Below are 21,651 nucleotides of genomic sequence, written 5' to 3' on the forward strand. Positions count from 1 at the left end.
GCAACTTCAAGTTAAGGGTCATAATGACTTATGCTCATCAAATAAAGCTAAATGAGTCAGTTAAGACATAAAATGGTGATTAAATTTACCATAAAAGTGTGTAATTACGTGAATATTTATTAAATGTCAAAATATTTTTTTAAAGTATTTCTCTTAGTAATTGTTAAAGGAAATGATAATTTCTTTATATAAGTAATTAGGATGATATTTTACATATTAATTTACAAATAAAAAACAAATACAAAACACAGACATAGATATACTTTTAGATATTAAAGGAAAGTTTCTTTATATTAGTTTTCTAGAAGTTTGTTCGTTTAATTTTTACTACTTTAGTTTATCTCAAAGTTATGAAATTGCAACAGTGAAACTGGGCATTAAATATGTTTATAAGTACTATTCTTAAACGTAAAGAAGTTTAGAAAAAGTAAATAATATGTTTCCACTGACGGTACGCGTCCACCCGCGCCAGACGCACCGCACGCACGGATTAAACTGATTTGCTTTGTCATTTTCCAAACTTAACATTTTCTTTAATCTTTCCTTTAAACTCTACTTACATATGTTCGGAATATTGTATACCAGGGCCCATTTTAGTAAAGTAAATTACATATAATTATTCCGTTATCTTTACGATACGTAAGAAGACGAAAAACAAAACTGTTAAAGATATTACGAAAGCACTGAATCTATTCATTGAATAGACGTCCGTAGTACTTTGAGCTTGAATCGAGCTTGAGCATTGAGCTACTTCCTTTATTTACTTTTATACTTCTGATATTTATAATCATAGTTACGTTTTATTTCAAGTGTGTTACTTAAACTTGAAAGTGTATATTAGAGGAAGTTTGAAAGTAGAGCCAGTGATTGAGAAATTAAGGAGCAAATGGAGCGTGGTTTGGACATGTCATGAGGTGGGATGATCATATAAAAAAGTAATGAGATTAAATGTGGATGGCAACAAAGGCGAAGACCGAAGAAAGTATGGATGGATTATGTGAAAGTAAAAGAGGATCTGCGTAAGAAGGAGGTGGATTCAGATATGACGGCTGATAGAGACGTATGGAGGAGTACGTACCGATCCTCCGTAAGGATAAGGGCAGGTTGATGATGACTTAAATATGATTATTATACTGAAGTAGACAGAGAACTAATACATTCTACTGGGCGTGCGTTTAAAAAAAAATAGCGTTAGGAGTATTTTATATCAAATTATTGGAATCTAGTCGAATGGATATTATCTTATATAATGTTTGAAGATAAAAGAGTAAAATGTGGCTTGGCAAATGGTGTGGAAACTGTGAAAAGATGCTCGATAGGCTCAAGTTGCTGTCGCAGGACTCGTATTACTGCGACTTGGGAGTTGTTTGTTATTGATAATTTATTGGTAAACATCTCGAGTGAAGGCGAAACGTTATTTACTTCCTTTAAATATTCCCTTTTCGTTTGTAATATATTTGGTTTAAGGAAAACATTTTTTTCTATAAATAGCTTTTAGTGAGGTTTTGACATCTACGAAATACAGTTTTTAGCTGTAATTCTTTCTGCTGTTCTGGTTTAAATAAAGAATATAACAATTAGTGCAGACTATACTTTTAACGAAATCGTATAATATTTTTGATAAAAGTGTAAAAAAAATAGGCTTTAAATTTCTTCGTTATATATCTGTTGCATTTCATTTGACGTAAAAAAGTAATAAAATGAATACACTTAAATATTATTTCTAATGTACATATTAATCTTTTTGTGTTAACTGGCGTGGAGCAGGAAAATTAGGATGTCCTTCAATAAAAATAACCTTTAAGGAACGCGTTTTTACTACTTGGCAGGATGTCAAAGCCTTTTTTTAAGGTACGCTCGGAAAATAGTATTATAACAATATTTGGGTCAGTGACCTTTGGAAGATTTCTTCAGTGTGAATAATTCAGTTAGCTTTGTACGTTTGAGTTTTTATATTATAAAGTGATATCCGCATTTGACTTCAAAGCTAAGGGTTTAGTGGCTGAGATGATTTTTTTCTCGTAATGAAACCATTTTTAGACCTTTTATCTTGAAAAATATAATTATAAGATTGAAAAAGGGTCTTTGAGGGTTAACTGTAGTGTATACTAGCTCTCGCCCGTGACTTCATCAGCGCTGAATAAAAAAATAAAAATAAGTAGCCTGTGTGATCGTCCGAACTCTGTTCTATAGGTGTGCCAAAATTCATCAAAAAGTTGATCGTTTCCAGAGATACCTTCTAATAAACATCCATCGATCTAAACGTTCGAGTTTATAATATTACTAATATATGTACTATCAAACGTGTACGACCATGTATGAATGATATATTAAACATATAAAGAAACTTAAGGATTCAGATTGTGTGACTCTTAATTTATTTCAGACAAAAAGTAAAAAATGTCGTCTGGATCGTAGACTGTGGCCTATACTTTGTTTTTCTGGTGGAGATTAATTATGTAAGCGATTGGGACGTCCATTAATGTCGCTTTTATTACAGATATTTCATCGGCTCAATCGCGTAAGACTAACACGGTAGCAACTATAAATATGTCGAGTGTATATCTACATTTCCGTGTAAAAATATATATAAAAAGTGAAAAATACATGATACAACTGAAGCAAAAAATAAATATAATAGTTTCGTAGCTTAATCATGAACTTTTTAATCCAATTTTATTCCACTTTACTTAGGAACGTCTAGTTCTATCTGAAACCTAAATAGTTCTTAGACTTCTGACCGACACAGACTCCGAAATAACAATAATTGTAAAATATACACGTGTTTTAAGACGGAAAAGAAACTTATTGCTTTGGGAGGTGTTTGTTCATGACATTATTTTGTTACTTTTTAGTGCATTTTGTTTAAGAATGTTTTTTTTTGTTTCAGTACGTGTTTTTTGTTTGCGAATGTTATTCTATTAATTTTCTATCGAAATCTTGGTAGATAAAATGGTTTAATCAATTTTAAAGATTTATCAATTTAACTTAAATTAATTTTTTTCCACAATTTATTAAGATTTTATTCAGTTAATAATAAACTCATATTTAATCATTAATTAGTTCAATTTTAATAAAATTACTAATAATTTTTAGATAAAGACCAGAAAAACGTTATTATAGCGTGTTTTACGATTTCAACGAATAGCGCTTCGAATATTTTATTACTTTTCATTACTGGTCCCTTGTCAACCAATTCAAATCAATTACGTTCATTCCAGTTTACTTTTCATTAAAATTTTTGACTTCTTTTAACATTTAAAACCACTGATTAATTAAAATTCCTTCCCGTTTAAATAAGGTAGTATATTAAGGAAGGAATCGATCTGAACATATATATGTAATTCATTTAATTGTTGAAATATTTTTATACTTTTTTGTGAAGAAAATTAACAGAATTTTTTAATTAATTTGCTAATATTTCTTTTACCATTCCAACTTAGATTTGGACATGTGCTAGGATATGGTTTACGATAACAGTCGAATGGCGGGGTTCGAACTCTCGACCGCGTGATCGGATATCCATATCTAACTATTAGGCTATTTTCGCTTCTTTGTACTAATAATATTTATGTATATGATGAAATATTTTTCTTTTAATTTAAGGCACACAAATCACATTCACGTGTTTAACTTCTTTGGTGATTTAATCAAAGGTTTCATTGATAAATGTACTGTAAACTAATAAATAACACCGTCACCTATGTTAATGTCGTTATAGAGAAAAATAATAATGCGCTGTTTCAAATTTGTACGTCATTATAACGACTAATGTTAGTTTCACACGAAGGTGGAATACAGTACAGTAATAGTGCAATATTACTGTTATTTTAACAGAACAGCGCTGAAACAGATTCAGTAAAGATACGTCAGAAAATTCAATTCACTGTTGTCAATTCAAATACATTTTTTGACTTTTAAGTTATAATATACTAGCCACTAGAGCGAAATTATAAAATTTAATAAAAAAATTGATAAGTAGCTTATTCGTTATTTTTATATGCGTGCCAAAAAGATTCGTTATAAATTTCGTCACTTTTTGCCTAGACTCTACAAGTGATAGAGAAAATCAGATGTAACTTTGTCTACAGGCTTAATATTGTAAGTGTATGCTCACGACATAGCCGTATTAGACTGCTCTGCTTCACTGTGTTGCCCTCGTGTGAAACTTCTATAAGACGGAATTCTGTTAATTAATACGGCCATTTGACAATCGTAACTGTCACTCCAACATCGCGCATAATTCTTTCAGCTGCGTTTCATCGTCTTAAAACACATCGAGGACGGAGATATGTCCTCTTTTATCTAATGCCGAGTTATTTTCTATGCTTATATGACATATATTAATTCGCGTCAGAGAAGTCTAGTTTAATATAAATCACAGGTCATATTCGTTTGTACTTTTTTACTTCAAAAAACAATTTACATTAAACAAACTTTAAATTATTAATTTATTTTTTACACAAAAAAAGAAAATGGTCATTATTTGTAATAAATTTCAGCTTTTGTTTTAAACAATACGTGTCTTTTTCTTTATCTATCAATGCGTTTTCTATTAAATTATTTTATGAAATAACACAATGTAAAAATGTTAAAAGAACATGAATTAATTTTCAAATGAATGTAAAACTTCTTTCACTTCTGCAGATAGATTTACGAGTTAGATAAATTAAAGCGATTTCATCTTTTGCTACGCACAAGATTATTTCGTTTAAGATTAATTAGTTGGGCGATTCGCGCCGTCATTAACGTCAAATTAACAAACTTATATAGTTAAATAATATTTATTGGTATTGTTGAAAAGTGTGAAATCAACAAATAAATATTAGGAGCTCTTTAAATATTAGAAAAAAAAACGTTTTAAACACGATTTAAATGGAAATAAGAAATTATAACAAACAAATCTATAAATAAATAATTTTAATAGGCTGTTATCGCAGACTTACTGAAATAAGTCATATATGTGTCATATATTTTAAAAATAAAACAAACTAATTAAAAAATCTAATAATTTCATTGATTTCGATTAAAAGTCGTTAATCAAATTGAAATAAAAAAAATTCAGCATTTATTATCAGTCTTTCTATTCTTGTTAAATTTCATCAATCTATTGTGCATCGTCAGTTTATAATCTCACTAGGCATGTTGAAAAATTTAAATAAGTCCTCACATTATTACCTCCATTGTATTTAACGAAGTCACTAAATATTTATCTTCTAGTTACGTGTTCATTAACACGGTCTTAATATTATAGTAAACTATAACATTGTGTTTATATCTCCTATTAACTCTATTATCACGGTGTAATATTCGCAAGGTTCATTTGAGATTAGATTTTATTTGATTTTAATCTGTTAACGCGTGTTTTAACATAAATAAAATTTGCTGGCAACAAGATTATTTTTACGTTAAATACTTTTTTAAGGGGTGCACGCGAAGCGTAATTTTCAGAATATAACGCTCCTTCCGACCTTCTTTTGTTTAACAAAACGTATTGCGATTAATCAATGCCGCATTACTGTGTAATAACTAAACAAAGATTGAGAAAAATCATATGGTATCGTGGAATCGTAATTTTTTGCGAATTTGTTTATCTAGTCTACACCATTAGTCAAAATTGGCACAGTTTGGTAGCATTAAAGATTATTTTAAAGAAATTTGGCTGATAGATATAAAAGTTTTGTAATAATTGCATTCGAATTTACATTATTGCCAAACTTGTGATACGTTAGTCTATTTTGGTACAAAATAGCACATGGATCCAATCTATATTGCAACCGTTACAAATAATCCGTTTGAAAATTATGACAAAGCTTATAAACGATAGTGAATTTATGATACACATGTCCCTACAGCGTTTATTGCAAGTGGCGTGAATGCAATGGGATGCAAAGTTTCGCATTTAGGTCAGAAGCTTCCTATCTAGGGATGGCAACTTACAACAAACGTGACGAACACTGGGAGCAATAAAAAACATATAATACTGCCAGTAATTATTTTGTAGGACGAAAAAACATCACTTTGATGCGAAGTTATGGATGTCAAATCCTTAGATAGAACATGCATAATAAAGATTGGAAGAGGCAGCCCTATTATGTTCGCTTGATAGCTTTGAACACTGACTAAGTCCCAACATCCGAACACATTCTTCTATGTGACGTGTTATTAGTGCAACGTCATTGGAAAGAAGTCAATAGTGAGCGACGCAAAATGAATTGAATAGTCTGAACATTGCGATAGGTTCTTTATTGACATTATGCAAATTTCGCTTGGAAAACTCTGCCTCATCTAATAACAATCAATTTTAAATTACCGATATCTTGTTAGGACGATGTTTGATGTCATTATTTAATCTTCCTATTCCTAATCATGGATGTCGCTGAAATTTACCATAGATGAGGCCATAACATCGCATGGACACACAGGCTACTAATATACTACGCCAAGTATATATATCATCAGCTCACTACTCGTCCCCACCGAGGGGCTCGGAGCCTACCCTAAGTTAAGGGTGATTACAACACCCACAACGCTGGCCAAGTGCGGGTTGGTTGACTTCACACATATCTTTGAATTTCTTCTCAGACATGTGCAGGTTGCATCACGATGTTTTTCTTCACCGTAAGAACGTCGGATAAATGTACATATGTGAATCGGAAATCGAATAACACATTTGTACATGGCGGGATTCGAACCCAGGACCTGCAGATTGCAAGTCAAGTGCTTGACCACTGAGCCACCGACGCTCTAGTAGTATCCAAATAATATACACGCTGACGGTTTCGCAGACGTCGTCTAGTAAATGATATATTTTTATGTAGGCACATTTAGAAAAGAGTTGTAAAAAGTCTATGACATACTTTCTTTTTTCTCCTAACGCATTTAATGAATTTTCAATATTTCACGTTCCGGCTTTGTCATTGGCAAATTATTAGGTAATATAATATTTGACAAATAAAAATTACTAATAAACACCTCATTGAGAAGAATACAATATTGTAATAATTGAGAATAATGAGTTACGTTAAAGTGATATAATTAGTCGACGCGGCGTCCATTACGCAGCCTGAATTCATTTACCGCTTAAGTTTTACGACGCATCACATAAGCTCATCAATCTGTCTCAAAACACCATCGAACTTTCGAGCCTGTGATAAACTGTACTGTACCATTAGTGCTCTGTTATTAACCTTATAAACAACTCAAACGAGATACAACTCTTGACTCATTGATTGTTTATGTATCGAGTCCTTATTAAAGAGTAGAGTGAACAGTAAATTTGAAAATTTACATAGAATGGTAGCTGTAATGGTCCAAATTGGACCTTGACATAAAGATAAATAATGTCAGAAAAAAATAAATTATATGATGATATTTTTTGATAGATTTTAATTAAAAAATTACTAATTGAAAAATAAAATAGCAGATTAATCATAGGACATTTTTATGATTAACATACAAAATTTTATTTAGTTAAATTTTTTTTAATTTGCTCCATTGTTTTTTTTTTTATATTTGTCTTCAGATTTCTATTTCACTAGAAAGGGTAAATAGTGTATTTTGGTATAAAATATAATACGCCTCCACAACTTTCCTACGTTTAGAACCGCCTCCGTGACAGTCACGCCCAAAGTACGCAAAATATGCAATAAATAAACATGATAAATAGTAGAAAAATCCTATCGCAAAATAACAGCTTACAGTCTGGTTTATGTTTTTTTTTTAATATGAAAAGTCCAAAATTAAACTTTAATTATTCTATTTTATTGAAACATGTATTATATAATTTTTCAAACAATAAAGTTGCGTTTTAACAAAAAAAAAACAATATCGTAACGCCCGTAGTGTGTACATAGTTAAAACTTTTTCCTACGCAATCAAAGCTATAAGTTTAGGAGGTTCGAAATATGTATGAATAGGCAATCAAAGTATTTCTTATTAAACGCGCTATTGGGAACTTTGACAAGACCGTAACACTTCGTTATGGGTACAAAAAATATAATAATGTACGTTATATGTTTCTTTCTAGTTTAAAATATGTTTATTGGAAATTTAATAACCTTTTGGCAGTCAATTATATGCACATTCTATGTGTCGCGATTCGTCCGTGCGAAGTTAAAAAAAATACTTAGGCAATGTGTTCTTCCAGACTATGTTCTACATCTATGCCAAATTTCAGCTAGATCCATACAGTCGTTCTGGACATACTCGCATTTATAATATTAGTAAGATAGTAAGGTGTTTGTCATAACGTCAAATATGGTAAATTTGAAAAACAATGCTTCGCAAAAGTCGACGAACAAAATAAATCTGACTACTGAACATAAGCAAACGTTCTTTTGATGTTCTCCGTTAAAGCATAATGTTAAGTTTTCTTTTGTATGTATGCGTATCGTAACTAAAACGTCAATAATAAATTAAATCGCAAGACAGGAACGAGACGTGTTAACGAAAAACAAACGTGATTTCTCATATCTAATGTGATCCATACTTGAATACTAAGTGAATTTTTATTACGCATTCCTTACTTTACAACTTTGCGGTTGGCTTTAGGGAATTTGAATACAGTCGAGGAATTTTATTTCCTACCCATTCGGTTACAGTCATTTAACGAACACAATGCATTTAGATCTAAAACTTATTGTAGCACCATACTTTTCTGCTAAATTATAGCTCTTATAGTGACAATTTGTTATACAATATTCGATCCTAAGTGGTTAGTGAATTTAATTCTTTATACGTGTTGCTAATATCAGTATGTACGAATTATTTAAAGTTCGTTGAACGCAAACAGTTAAGTTTTGTGTAATGTGCACTTGTGTAGTTGTCTGTAAAGTAACATTAACTTAATTAGTATCAATAGTGATTTATTTAAGTGGAAGCTACGCTACTTACTCTAAGTTGCATTAAGTTATTGCTTAAGAAAAAGTTATAAGTTAATCGAGATGTGGATTCTGTACAAAACAAAGTAAACATTGTGACAAACAAGTCATTGATTAAAGTAAAAATTTCATTAACATCTTTATACTATTATAATTTTATTAAGGGATATTTCTATATTTAAAATTATAAGAATGTCAAATCTTACTTCTTACTGTCTTACTCATATTATAAATGAAAATGTTTAGATGGATGGATGGATTTTTGTTTGAAGGTATCTCCAGAACGGCCGAAAGGATCTCAATAAAATTTAGCATGGATGTAGAACTAAGTCTGGAAGAACATGTAGACTACTAATTATGTTTTGTTTTAGTTCCTCGCATACGGAGTCGCGGGCGACAGCTAGTATGGCATATAAAAATGTTCTGTTTACATGTTTTAAAGCATTATTTTATATACGTTAGATTGTTTTATGTACCTTTTATTACAATAAATCATATCGGTGACTCATCGTTCTGAAATCGACAATTATTAGAGTTATAAAGTAAAATAAAATTTATTGCTTCAACCGATACTAAAGTTATCTTACGGAGGCATTATATTGAATATTTTATTACACTTTTGTGGATATTTTTATAGTACAGGACAATGGATTGTGAAAGAAATGCGGACATTTTATAAACATAATTCCGGCAAGTAATTTGGAAATAATCATCATCAGTTCACTATACGGCCCCACAGAGGGGCTCGGAGCCTATCCCAAGTAAGGGGTGACGAGGTCTTAGTCAACCACGCTTGCCACGTGCGGGTTGGTTGACTTCACACATATCTTTGAATCAATCTTTGAATTTTATCTTTGTAAATAAAGTTAAGTTAAAATTTAAAATATTAATAAGATACCTTTCTATTTATTTTATTGATAAACGTTACTATAACACTTTAGAAAATGTGATACAATTTGAAAAAGAAAATTCTCGAGGGACCGTTCAAAACCGTTTCCCTTTATAAGTGTTCTTTAAATCCCCGCACTCAATTAAATTGAATCTGAATGAATGTAAAATCGAGAATAAAATCTTTTAATAAAATATATTAATCTGCTTGAGCTTTGTTTAAATTAAATGTTATATTACAGTTATTTAATTTATTTATTTATTTAAGCTTTGTACACAGTTTAAAGTACATAGTGTAACATTACACAGAAATACAATGATGTACAGGTGAGCTTAACTCTAAAAGAGTTCTCTTACAGCTAACCTTGCGATACAGAGAGGATGAATAGTGGGTAATAACTAAGGTAATTTAAAATTACCTTAGTTGATAAAGGGTTTCAGAATAGTTGCATCATAAAAGCAATTCTTAGACATTTGTCATTTAGTAGGTATTTTTGTTGCGAAAAAATACCGTTGTAATGTTCAAAGTTCACTCGTTTTTAATTAGGTTTCATTTTTTTAAGCCCAAATAGATGGTTAGTACTAACCAATAGTTTCTAAGGGTCATATCAAATTTGTGTTTACTTGATTACATTTCGCTTTCGCGACAGTGCGCTAACAAAGAGTTAAGTTAAAAGTTTTTAAAATGCCAAATAACACACAGGTTTCAATGTTCAATTAGAATAAATAGCTACTGTTATGTAGTGTTATTTATAATAGATTAACAAATCAGTTGAAGCGGTAAAAGAAAAATTTAATAAAAATAGGGTGTTTCAATTTTCTTTTATACAAGTCTCAAAAAGTTAGAAAACTTTTGGCCACCGACTGACGCCAATATTCAATTAGTCTGTCAAACAAGAGAATGGCTTCAAATTCAATATTATAACAAAGTTGCTTAATTTTCTTAAATAATATTACTTCGATAGTTTCAAAACGTGAGTGGAATATATCAGTTTGAGAGTTAATTGAACGTTTTATGTCTCGAGTACACGCGACCTTTGCACAATATACGATATGTTTCTAGTATATACATTGATGATTAAGTAACATTTGCATGTGGCAAAGTATCAGTGAATCGAGTGCAAAATAGTTGAATAAAATAAGCATTAAATTATACTTCTAATGAAGAATATACATAAGTTGTAAAAAAACTGTCTCTCCTTTTTACTTCTAAGTTAAATTTGGAATACTGATGGTATGTGCGCGACAAGGCAAAATAAGAAAAAGAATTATAAAATTATTTAAAAAACTGACTGCTATTAGTGGCCAGTTTCTTAGGTGCAATTTGCCAGTATGCTTTTATAAGCAAATAGTTTTTTATGTAAACTTTGCTAAAAGCTTTTGATAACCAATCAAATCAAGTGGAAATGTCAAACACGATTGCTGCTTGAATTTCAATTAACAACTAAACGTTTGATCGAAATAGACTTTTTAATTTAGGATAAAATGAATATAACGTATTTTACAGTCTATCTCCAGAACAGCTAATCCTGCTGAAATTTGGCATAGATGTAGAATAAAGTCTGGAAGAACATATAAGCTACTAATTAAGTTTCTTATAAACCCCTCGCACGTTCAAAGCCTAGTAAAATTTACGTTTTTAAAATGATTACTTTTTTAATTTTGTTATAATCATGGCGTAGCTGTAAAACATAGCGTATTTCTTTGTATTAACCCAACCAATAAGGCATACTTATATATTCTCATTAGGTAGATATATATTAGTAAAGGTTTTGAACTTTATTTAAAGTAACGTGCGATAGATCCGCTAATAAATTAAATTTAATTGCGATATAGGAGGTCGGAAATCGACTCACGAATTAGCGAGCGATGCTATCATAGATATTCAACATATCAATAGAAGTGATAACGAACCAAATAATACGCCAACAAAAGTGTAGTAACTTGGCAGTTTAGTTTGACACTTGGACATAAGAGATTTGGCAACCGATGATCTAGGCTAGATCTTGAAGGGAGAGCTAGTAGTAAGAATTCTTTTTTATTCTATAGGGAATACCTTACAACATGTGATTTTAAGTTATGAATAGGGAATGTACGCATTTTAGAGTTTTTAGTTAAAATATCTATTTTACAATTTTTCAATTCCCTAGGGAAGCCACTACCTCCGTTACTCTGGCGAAGGCCATGCTTGTGCACACTACACTAAACTTGATTTATTTAAATGAAAATTCTCATAATGTCCGCTCTATAACTTATATTTATTGAATCTCTTTAGATGCTAGGCATGAGCTTGTTTGCGAAATTGTTTTTATTCAACTTTCGATTACCGCGCGTGAATCTTATTAACTACCTCGCGGTTTTGAGGCAATATTTACATTACTGAGACATTTTTTATATTTGATACTTTCACTTATGATACTATATAGGTAAGCTTTGCGTATTAGTACTGATCGATTTTTGTTTAGACAAAAAAAATGATCGTAGATTTGAATTAGGAATTTCTACGTAGTTGATAATTAATATTTACGCAGCAGCTTTATGAGAGCGTCAATAAAGGGAACGCAAGTGCCGTATGAAGTGTATTTAAAAAAATATTTCCGATCTTTTTTTTAGTAATAAAAATTTTGAAGTTAATTGAGTGAACGTTTTGTTCTAGATTTAAGTGCGCTTATTTGTTCTTTAAACGTGATATGAAAAATGATTTTGTGATAATGATGATTTGATAGTTGAATTTTGAAATTGGTTCAGAGCAATACAAGGCTGACTTTAGCGCTCACCAAAAAGTGCGATTTTTAAGCCCAATTGAATTTAGAATATAATGCTCAAGTTTAATAGAACTAATTTACTCATTTAAGCGCGACCTAAAATTTTAATTAAAAATTTTAAGTGCGAATATATTTTTAAATAGCTATTGAATTACTTTTTTAACTTAAAATTAAAACCTTTAATATAAAACTTAAAAGCTAAATAAGCGTGTAACTAAATTTATTTATAGATTAAGTAAATTCCGGCCAACCTATTTGGCCCGGGTAAAAAGTGAAATCAAAGGACTAATGTTGTTTTGTTTGTCATTTTCTTTTGCTTAATATGATTTATATTTTAGAACTAGCGCGCATTTTTCACCGGGCCAGTAAAGTTTGTCGCGCTACAAGTTGTATTTGCTAAAAGTCACTCGGCAACGATAAAATTGAAATTGTTTTGAACGAGTGTGTATGTAGCGCGGACTTAATATGATAAATTGGTAGATACTGGTTTGCTCGCTCACGTTATCTTTATGGTACGCCTGCCTTTGGTGGTTTCTCTGTCAATGCTTTATTGGGTAGATTATATTTATCATTGCTCTCACTAATACAGATTTATAATCTTATATGCATTCGCAATAATATCAAATAGAATTGTTTTGCAAAAGTTTATTTTATATTGATAAAGTTGGACAATGAAATTTAATTGGATATTAGCTAAATTTGTGCGGTAAAAGGTTAGGTAAACTGATTAAAAATGTCATCAAGCAGTTAGTTCATTGATGCATTTTGTTAGACATACTTGTGCTATTGTCGATTCAATTCCGCTTGATTAAATTTGGCTACAGATCACATGAAACTAATATCTATAATAAAAATTTATCATAATATTACATCTAAAGTGCCGCGTAGTCGGTAACAAGTTTTCTAATAAATAAAAGTAGCCCTTGTCAGGAGGCCTTGTAGGGAAACGGTGACTAATTCAGTTTTGAATAATGCAGGCCAGCAGATGTAAATCGGTGATGCAAGTGTGAGCCGAAATAAGTGAACGGTGAACCTCCAGTGTCGGGCGCACGTGCCCCGTGATACTATCATCAAACGCCGCGGGTCTAACGAGCTCGGCCGGACCTCGGCCACCATATGTTAACTTACACACGAATGGGACACTTAACACTGTGATTGTACACACGAGAGACGGTCGCGGACTGAGAGACAGCGCATCGAGTTTCAAAGTTTCTAAGTTCGCGATCGTCGAAGAGTTCGTGAGTCGCGCGTTGGCGTGTCGGAGGCGGGAGCGACACGCGACCGCGGCGGCTCGGTGTTGAGCTTACACTGACACTGATTTTTTGTAGGAGGCATCGCCGATCGCCGCCGCTCCACATACGACGACCGGTGTAGACGTATCCCGTGCGACTATTACCCGTCCCTGTAAGAAGTACTCTAATCTGTATCAGACAGACAAGTAATCGTCGACCTCTCGCATCTATTCGGGTAATTCCTTACCTGCTGAGCAACGTGTCTGATACAATTACGTACTATTACGGTTTCGCAATGCGCGTACGCCGATCTGTACAATATTCGCTTTTATTAGTTCCGATATTAGTCGAAACTCTCGATACAATTATCTCATCCGTATTATTATGAATGTTTACACAACGAATTGTATCAAAAAAGCTCTCCTGAAAAAACGAAAAGAAGATTTCAGCAGACGAAGAATACAATTGCGTTCATTTGTTTTTTAGAAGCTCTGCTGAAAGAATCATCCTCAATTACAGTTACATTGTGATTTATATCGCTTAAATATCTATCTATATTAGATTTGATTTCTTAGCATTACAGTTTCTTAAGTAGGTAGTTAAGGTAAAAATGCATAATGATTAATGATATTATGAAACCGGAATTTAGTATGAAAGATTCTATCTTATTTAAACATATAGCCGTGTAGAAACATGTGACATAATGTCAAACATTCTACAGATATACAAGACGATTAATTTGTGGACACTTTGTAACTGTCTTGCGAGACCAGGGCAATACTTTGTTAAGTGTGTTCATTGCACTAATGTTATTACAAGTTTTTGATCTTTGTATTTGATCCGAATAAATTCATTTAAGATTTTAAATATTATTATATACAACTCAAGCCTATTATCCAGAGGGGTAGGCAGCGACCACAAATTTCCATTTGGCGTGCACGAACCTCGGCAATCTAACAGTGGTAGAGCCCGCTTTAACATCTTCGCACGAATTGGCCCGGCTCGCCCGGTGAAATACCACGACCACACACAAGACAGGCGTGAAGTGGAAGCAATTCCGCGTTTCGTTTGATGAGTGTGCGTCCCGGAGGCCTAATATCTCCTCTCCCCCTTCCCATCCTTTTTCTTATAAGGAAAGGATGGGAAGTGGAAGTGGACTTTCCCGATGAGAGGATGCATGGGAAGGGAAAATATTTTATTTCTGTCCATCCTCTCCTCCGTCGATTAAAAGTAGGCAACGCATATGCAATTGCGTATGTCTATGGGCAACGATCACTTCGCTATTTCATCGATTTCAGGAGACCTTATGATATAAAAAAAAACACTTTTCGACATTTCGGTACACGGAACGTGACGGGTGGCGAGCCGTGCCGCCTACTTTTTACTCCTGGGAATTCGCACATATCTTTGAAATTTATGTTATATCAGAGTGCATTAAAGAGTTTCTTTGTGGTCTGACTAGTCCCAATAATCGGATGTACTATGTAGTTTTAGAACTTTGATCTTTGTTCTTTCTTTATTGATATAAAAGTTAAAAACTTAATGTTATTAAGATTTTTAAACCATAGTTAATTAATTTTATTTTTCTCTTCATTATATATAAACCTAAATTACTCATAGACGTGAATAATAATTAAAAATGAACGTAAATCAAATTAATACGCTTATGCCTCAAATTGCGAAGAAAAACGCGAGCTTTCATAAATCACTGCATTTGCTCAAATTAATTTATTCATTTTTTTTGCTTTTGTAAGAAAAACGATCAAATGTGCATAAGCTCAAGGTATTTAAATTTAATAGGAAGTTGTCGTGTTTTAAAATTAAAACTTTGTTTTATTTGTCTTTTAAAAAACAAGGGGAAAAAAAATTATATATAAAATTCTCGTGTTTGTTACCATATTCCTCCAAAGCGTCTTGACCGATTTTTATGAAATTTTGTATGCAAATTCGTAGGCCTGAGAATCGTTTACTATCAATTTAATTAAATGGGGACGGAGTCGCGGGCGACAGCTAGTGTTAATATAAAAGTAAGCTTCTATTAGTGTCTATTACTATTCTAGCGCAATTTACTCTAGAACGGTCAGGATAATTGGATGCAATTCTCTCGCATCATTCCGACCGACGGATTGCTTTTTAATTCTCGCTGTATCACCGCACTGTCTGTAGTCAGACTGCCATCTAGACTGCTTATACGCCATGTTCCTTTTTTAAAGATGTACCAACTATATATATTTATTATAGAGACTATCATTTCCTCAACAGCATCTTTTGACAGCCTGTAACTTTGGGTAAAGCTAGAACTTTGAGTATTTAGATATCAAGGGACTTAAATAAAATTACGCAATTTTGTTATACAGTCCGTTCCAAATCAAAATTAAAACGTCTTAAACCACATGTCAACACTTAAGTTTTGATTCGAATACCATACACAAAAGAAAAGATCCGAGTAATTTATATAAAATCTGTTTTTTTTTTGTTCTTATCAGGATATTGTAGCAATAAAAAACACAACTGTAGAACAAATTAAAAAAAAAAACTTGAAAATTGGTTGCAGCAAAATTGGCGTGACCCGATAAATTTTGATAAGCGCGGCCGGAACGAAGTTATTTTTGTGGGAGTTGTTTACAAAGGATTACATGGGACCTTAATATTTTGTTGTAACACCCCTTGACACATTGGTCAAGTTATGCTGCCGAAATTGCTTTTAATTTTGTAACAATACGAAGTATTTCTGTAAGACGCGTAGACACAAGACTTATAGAGACCTTAATGAGAAGATTATTGTATTTCCTTTGAACTATTTTGTAGATTTTTTACTAGTAAAGTCTCTTTGTTTACGTGTATGAGAACAAATGAAAAATGAGTTAGTGTCAACTTTTAAAAATCACTTAAAAGCAGATAAGATTGTAGTCAAGTTTTTCTTAATCTATAAATAGTAATAAAATTGGAGTTGCTGTATGTAAATACGTATAATCGTACACTTGATGTATTTGCGTAGCTGACAAGGAAAATCCAAATATTAAAATTTTTGTCTGTCTGTCCGTTTGTGCGGCAGGCTGCAATGGGTGTACCATTTTGATGGAAAGTCGCGGATGACCGCTTTTATTTTGTTATTTTGTATTATTTTATGTATTTATTTTGTAAGATTTTAATCCGCTTACAAAATTAAATGTTCGCATGCGTCTTCAAGTAGTAATATTTCGCCGTTAGTTACCATACATACGTATTTTAATTCTATACATTTAAATTAAAACAGTAGCTAAGGCGTTTCATCAAACAAATTACAGACTTAATGTAATTTCATTTGCAAGTAAACATTGTGGTCTGTAGAATTGGATGGCGTCCTTTGTTATAATTCCATACGACGGATAGCTGTTTGAATCGCTCTATTTAGCCGACTCGGCTGTCTGCAACATCCAGTGTTCATTTTAATGAATATTTCTTTCTGCGTTGGGTGTTGGACATTCGTTCAACGATCGAACCTAAAGTACCGCTGTAACTGCATCTTTTAATCTCTAACTTTACAGTGTCCAAGTACTATTAGTAATCAAGAATATTCTTAGTTACAAATATGTAGCTATGTGACAAAATTTGTTAAAAAAAACAGAAATACATGATTAAATTAATTTGTTTATATTACGTCTCTCTAGAGTTGTTATTTGGGACTAGAAAAATATTTGAGAAAACATAATTTGGATATTTCAGACTAGCAGTTGTCCGCGACTTCATCCACGTAAAATAAAAAAAAACACTATAAAAACATAGCCTATTTTACCCAGGGATAGTGTAGCATTCCAATAGTGAAAGAATTTTTGAAATCGATTTATTTGTTTCCGAGTCTATTCAATGCAAAGACACAAGTCAATCTTTCCTCTTTATATAACATTACTAGCTGTCGCCCGCGACTCCGACCGCGTGGATATATAAAAAAACTTAATTAGTGTAGCCTATGTGTTCTTTCAGACTATGTTCTATACGTATGCCAAATTTAATCGAGATCCGCTCAGCCATCACATCCATCTAAACATTCGCATTTATAATATATTATATTATAGGCATAAATTCGAAAAAAAAAATAGTATCCTATGTCCGTCCTGGCTCTAAGCTACCTCCTCATCAATTTTCAGCCATATCGGTAAAGCCGTTCTTAAGTTATAAATAGTGTAACAAACACGATTTTCTTTTATATACATATATAGATTGGTATAGTGCGTAAACTATTGCATCATCTTAGTATTTTACAGAATTATTGTGTCATTTAGTTTTTTTTTTAAACTTATTAAGCCTACGTATAAATGGTGTTAATAATAAACAGTTGATTGCACGCACAATTTGTTCTTTCGTGAAACATGCTCTCATCTGAATTTGTAATTTTTCTTAGAAGTCGACCCTTCTTGTTAATTTACACGCCAACTTGTTATTAACTCTCTTAATGAATTATCATTTATTGTTGATGATTGAATATTTATAACACGAAAGATTGATTCTTTAAATATATTTGCAATATGCAATTACTAATGCGATATACTGAGAAATTTAAAAGAGAAAATTATTTGTTTGCTTAAATCCAGTGTCATGTGTTTAAAGACCACCCATTGACATTTATGACAGCCGACACATTAGTCTTGGGTTTCATGTACATATTTCCAAACATAAATATTGACGAAAATGTTCATTTAACGCATTAAACGTTTTCGTAAATTGTAAAGAAAATGAAATTAAGAAAATCCACATAAATCGTTTGATTATTAATTTAATATAATTTATCTTTTGGAAAACTTTTTCTCAATGTTAAATGAAAAAAATACCCTTCTAATTATTATTCACAAATAGCTGTCGCCCACTTTGTCTGCTTGGTCTAAAAAAAACGTAATTAAACTATGTGTTCTTCCAGCCTATGTTCTACTTCTTTGGCAAATTTAAGCAATGTCTACGTAGTCGTTGTAGAAGATACCTTCGAGCAAACATCAATCCATTCATCCATACATTCTAATATTCGCATTTATAATATTAGTAAGATCAGAGACCATAAAGGTTCTATTCAAAAATCTAGTCTTTTTCGCCTTTTTAAATATAAAGACTAATTTATGTAATCTTTAACACATATACATTAAGTATTAGGAAATTTGTTTCTAATTTATTTGGTAGATATAAATTTAGTAACAACTAACTTAGCTGTTATTTAGTTATTAGTAGCAGGTGTTACTACAATAATTTTATCTCAATTGGTCACTACAAATAATAAAACAATTATGTTGCGATGAACCCTTTTTAATATGATAATAAGTGAGGCAGTTTTCTCATATTTACGAGCAACAAATTGACTTGATTGCCGTATAATCGACGGATACAAATTACATTGTCGATGGCGATGTCTTCGCTTATGTAGAGATAAAGTATAAGAAAGTCTTGTGAACGCCTTTAAGATTTACGACATCGTTATTGTACGGAATAAATAAAAATATAGTCTTAATATTATCAGTAAACGAAGTCTTAAATGATTAAATGGGTTTTAAATTCCTTTTGTTTCAGTTTATAGTTTACGCAAGTTAAATAAAGATAAAATAAGCAATTATACATCTGATGTTAGTAGTTTATAACAAACATCACCTATCTTCCCGTCATAGTCCCTTCAAAACCGTTCCATCCGTTCCGGGGATTACCCAAAATAAACGCGACTTTGCTATCAGACAAGCAGACAAACATATTATCAACGTTTTTTCCTGGGTCAATATAGTGGAGCAGTGGGGTAGACAATAAACATAAAAACTTAAGTATTTCTTAAACTTAACATCAAATAAAGAATATTCAAACATTTGGTGGGAGTTTACATTTGGACATGGTCCTTCGAGACGGATACAGACTACACAAATACATCATATGTACGAAAAAAAAATCCATATTACATACAGACATTCCAATTTTAATAATATGTATAGATGGCCAGCGTTAAGAGTTGTCGACGCGTTAAGACTCTTCAAATAAGAAGTATGTACGATTTTTTCTTGATGTTAAGTAACTTTGAAATTCTCATCATGTTAGAAACTTTAATAATTATAAATCTTTTAATTATATTTACCTTTGAATATCTTTTATTAATATTTATGTTATGTTAAGGGAATTAATTTTGTTCCCCGTTACGCGTAGCAAGCCGAATAAATCTTATTTTTCAATATTTTTCCCGTTAAGTCGTACTAAGTATGAAATATGATGGTTATTTATTTACGATGAGCTATAAAGTAATTGATGAGTCTGAATTTTGCGCCGGAACAAAATATGTTTATTTGATTGAAATTAATTGGAATTTTTCATTTTTCCAAGACAAAACCACAAAGTTTTGTAATGGCCAATATAATTTTTTTATTATTATTATTATTATTTTTTTCTGTCTGTTCAAAAGTCCGCGTTTCCGAAACGAGATCAATTTTGATAGGAACTTTAATGAAAAGTGGCGTACGCATACGGTAGAATGCAATACACAGCAATACACTTTTTAAATATGTGTTTTAGAGCCGAAGAAAATTTTTGATATTTAGTTCCATGCGGACATAGACGCGGGCAACAGCTAGTGTTGGAATAAAAACGTATCATTGTAGTGACATCTGGTAGTCGATTACTTTACTTCCCCTCGTCTATAACTTGTGACAGATCGAACTTGCATGAAAACATTAAGAAGGCTTTGTTGATATTTATTTTCGTACCGAACAACAACATGAGATTTATTCTTGTTTACACGGAATGCACTCGCTTATATCGTGGATGTAAAACGACCCGTATGTCAGAACTAATAGGGTATAAATTGCTATTTTAATTGTTTTTATATGAATTTCGTTTATCCATTCGATGGGAAGCGGTGACATAAATGGACAATAACAATATTGTTATAACAAAATATGATAATGTTGTTATTGGATTAACGTAACAACAATGCAACAGTTGTTTAATATTTGATAACCGAGTATTTTTCTTTATTTGGATCGGGTTACTGAGTTGTAGGATTTAGGTTTTATCTTTGACTCAAAAGTGAAGTTACTAGCAAAAGCGGTACTTTAGAAGAGCTAGCGATAATTTGCAGATTCTTCTTATATTTACGACAAATAAAACATCTAAAAATAAATTGAAATGATTGCCCCAAAGCCCCAATCTAAAGGAGTTGTAGTCTATTAGTAAAATGTATCACAAAACTTTAAAATTTGATAAATAGTATAGGCCCTATATTAAAGGGTTTCCTTCACTCGCCCCGTAATAATACTTATTCTCCTAATTAACGTCATGAAATTTTTAATAAGTTTGGATTTTTAGGGTTCCGTATCTCATAAAAACGGTACCCTTATAAAATCACTTTGTTGTCTGTCCGTTTCTCTGTCAAGACCCTTTTTATTTTATCGCAATATTTCAAGTACTTTTGTAGAAGTTTCCAATACCTTATCACCTATATGAAACTTAATGTCATTACTTTCTTTATTTTTGTAGAATATGTTTTAATTTTTAGGGTTCCGTACCTCATGGGACAAAACGGTACCCTTATAAGATCACTTTGTTACTGTCCGTCTGTCTGTCGGGACCCTTTTTTGTTTGTGGGTTTAGACACTGAAAACTGTTACATTGTAAATTAACACGTACACCTTCCTTAAAGGCCGTCAACGCATGTGCGGTTCCTCTGGCTTTGCGGATGTCCATGGGCATCGGATCAAATAATATTAGGCGATTCGTTGCTCGTTTGCCCCCTTCTCCTATAAAAAAAAAAACTCAAACTTTTTAGAATTTGCAATAATATATTTTCTGCTACAAACAGCTGAATAAACATAATTATCGGCTCCATTCACACTTATCGTTTACACAAATATGTCTGATTGGAATTTAAAAATAAACAAATATCGCAAA

At 31.8% G+C, this 21,651-nt stretch overlaps 2 protein-coding genes across 4 annotated transcripts in view; one reads left to right on the top strand and one right to left on the bottom strand.

Annotated features, from left to right (window-relative positions):
- Positions 1 to 21,651, bottom strand: part of LOC106122109 (monocarboxylate transporter 10) — a 111,374-nt gene that overhangs the window by 24,293 nt on the left and 65,430 nt on the right. For 2 of the 3 annotated variants that reach the window (XM_013317978.1, XM_013317977.1), the window contains exon 1: positions 13,664 to 13,830. The exons of the other annotated variant lie outside the window; for it this stretch is intronic. The gene's annotated coding sequence lies outside the window, so the exon portion shown is untranslated. Of the gene's footprint in view, positions 1 to 13,663; positions 13,831 to 21,651 lie in introns of those variants that run through there. 3 annotated transcript variants of the gene reach the window in all.
- Positions 1 to 21,651, top strand: part of LOC106122108 (glutamate receptor ionotropic, kainate 2) — a 121,179-nt gene that overhangs the window by 12,163 nt on the left and 87,365 nt on the right. The window lies entirely within an intron of this gene.

Source organism: Papilio xuthus, unplaced genomic scaffold (genome assembly GCF_000836235.2).
Source record: "Papilio xuthus unplaced genomic scaffold, Pxut_1.1 DF826933.1, whole genome shotgun sequence".
In the NCBI taxonomy this organism is placed as follows: domain Eukaryota; kingdom Metazoa; phylum Arthropoda; class Insecta; order Lepidoptera; family Papilionidae; genus Papilio; species Papilio xuthus.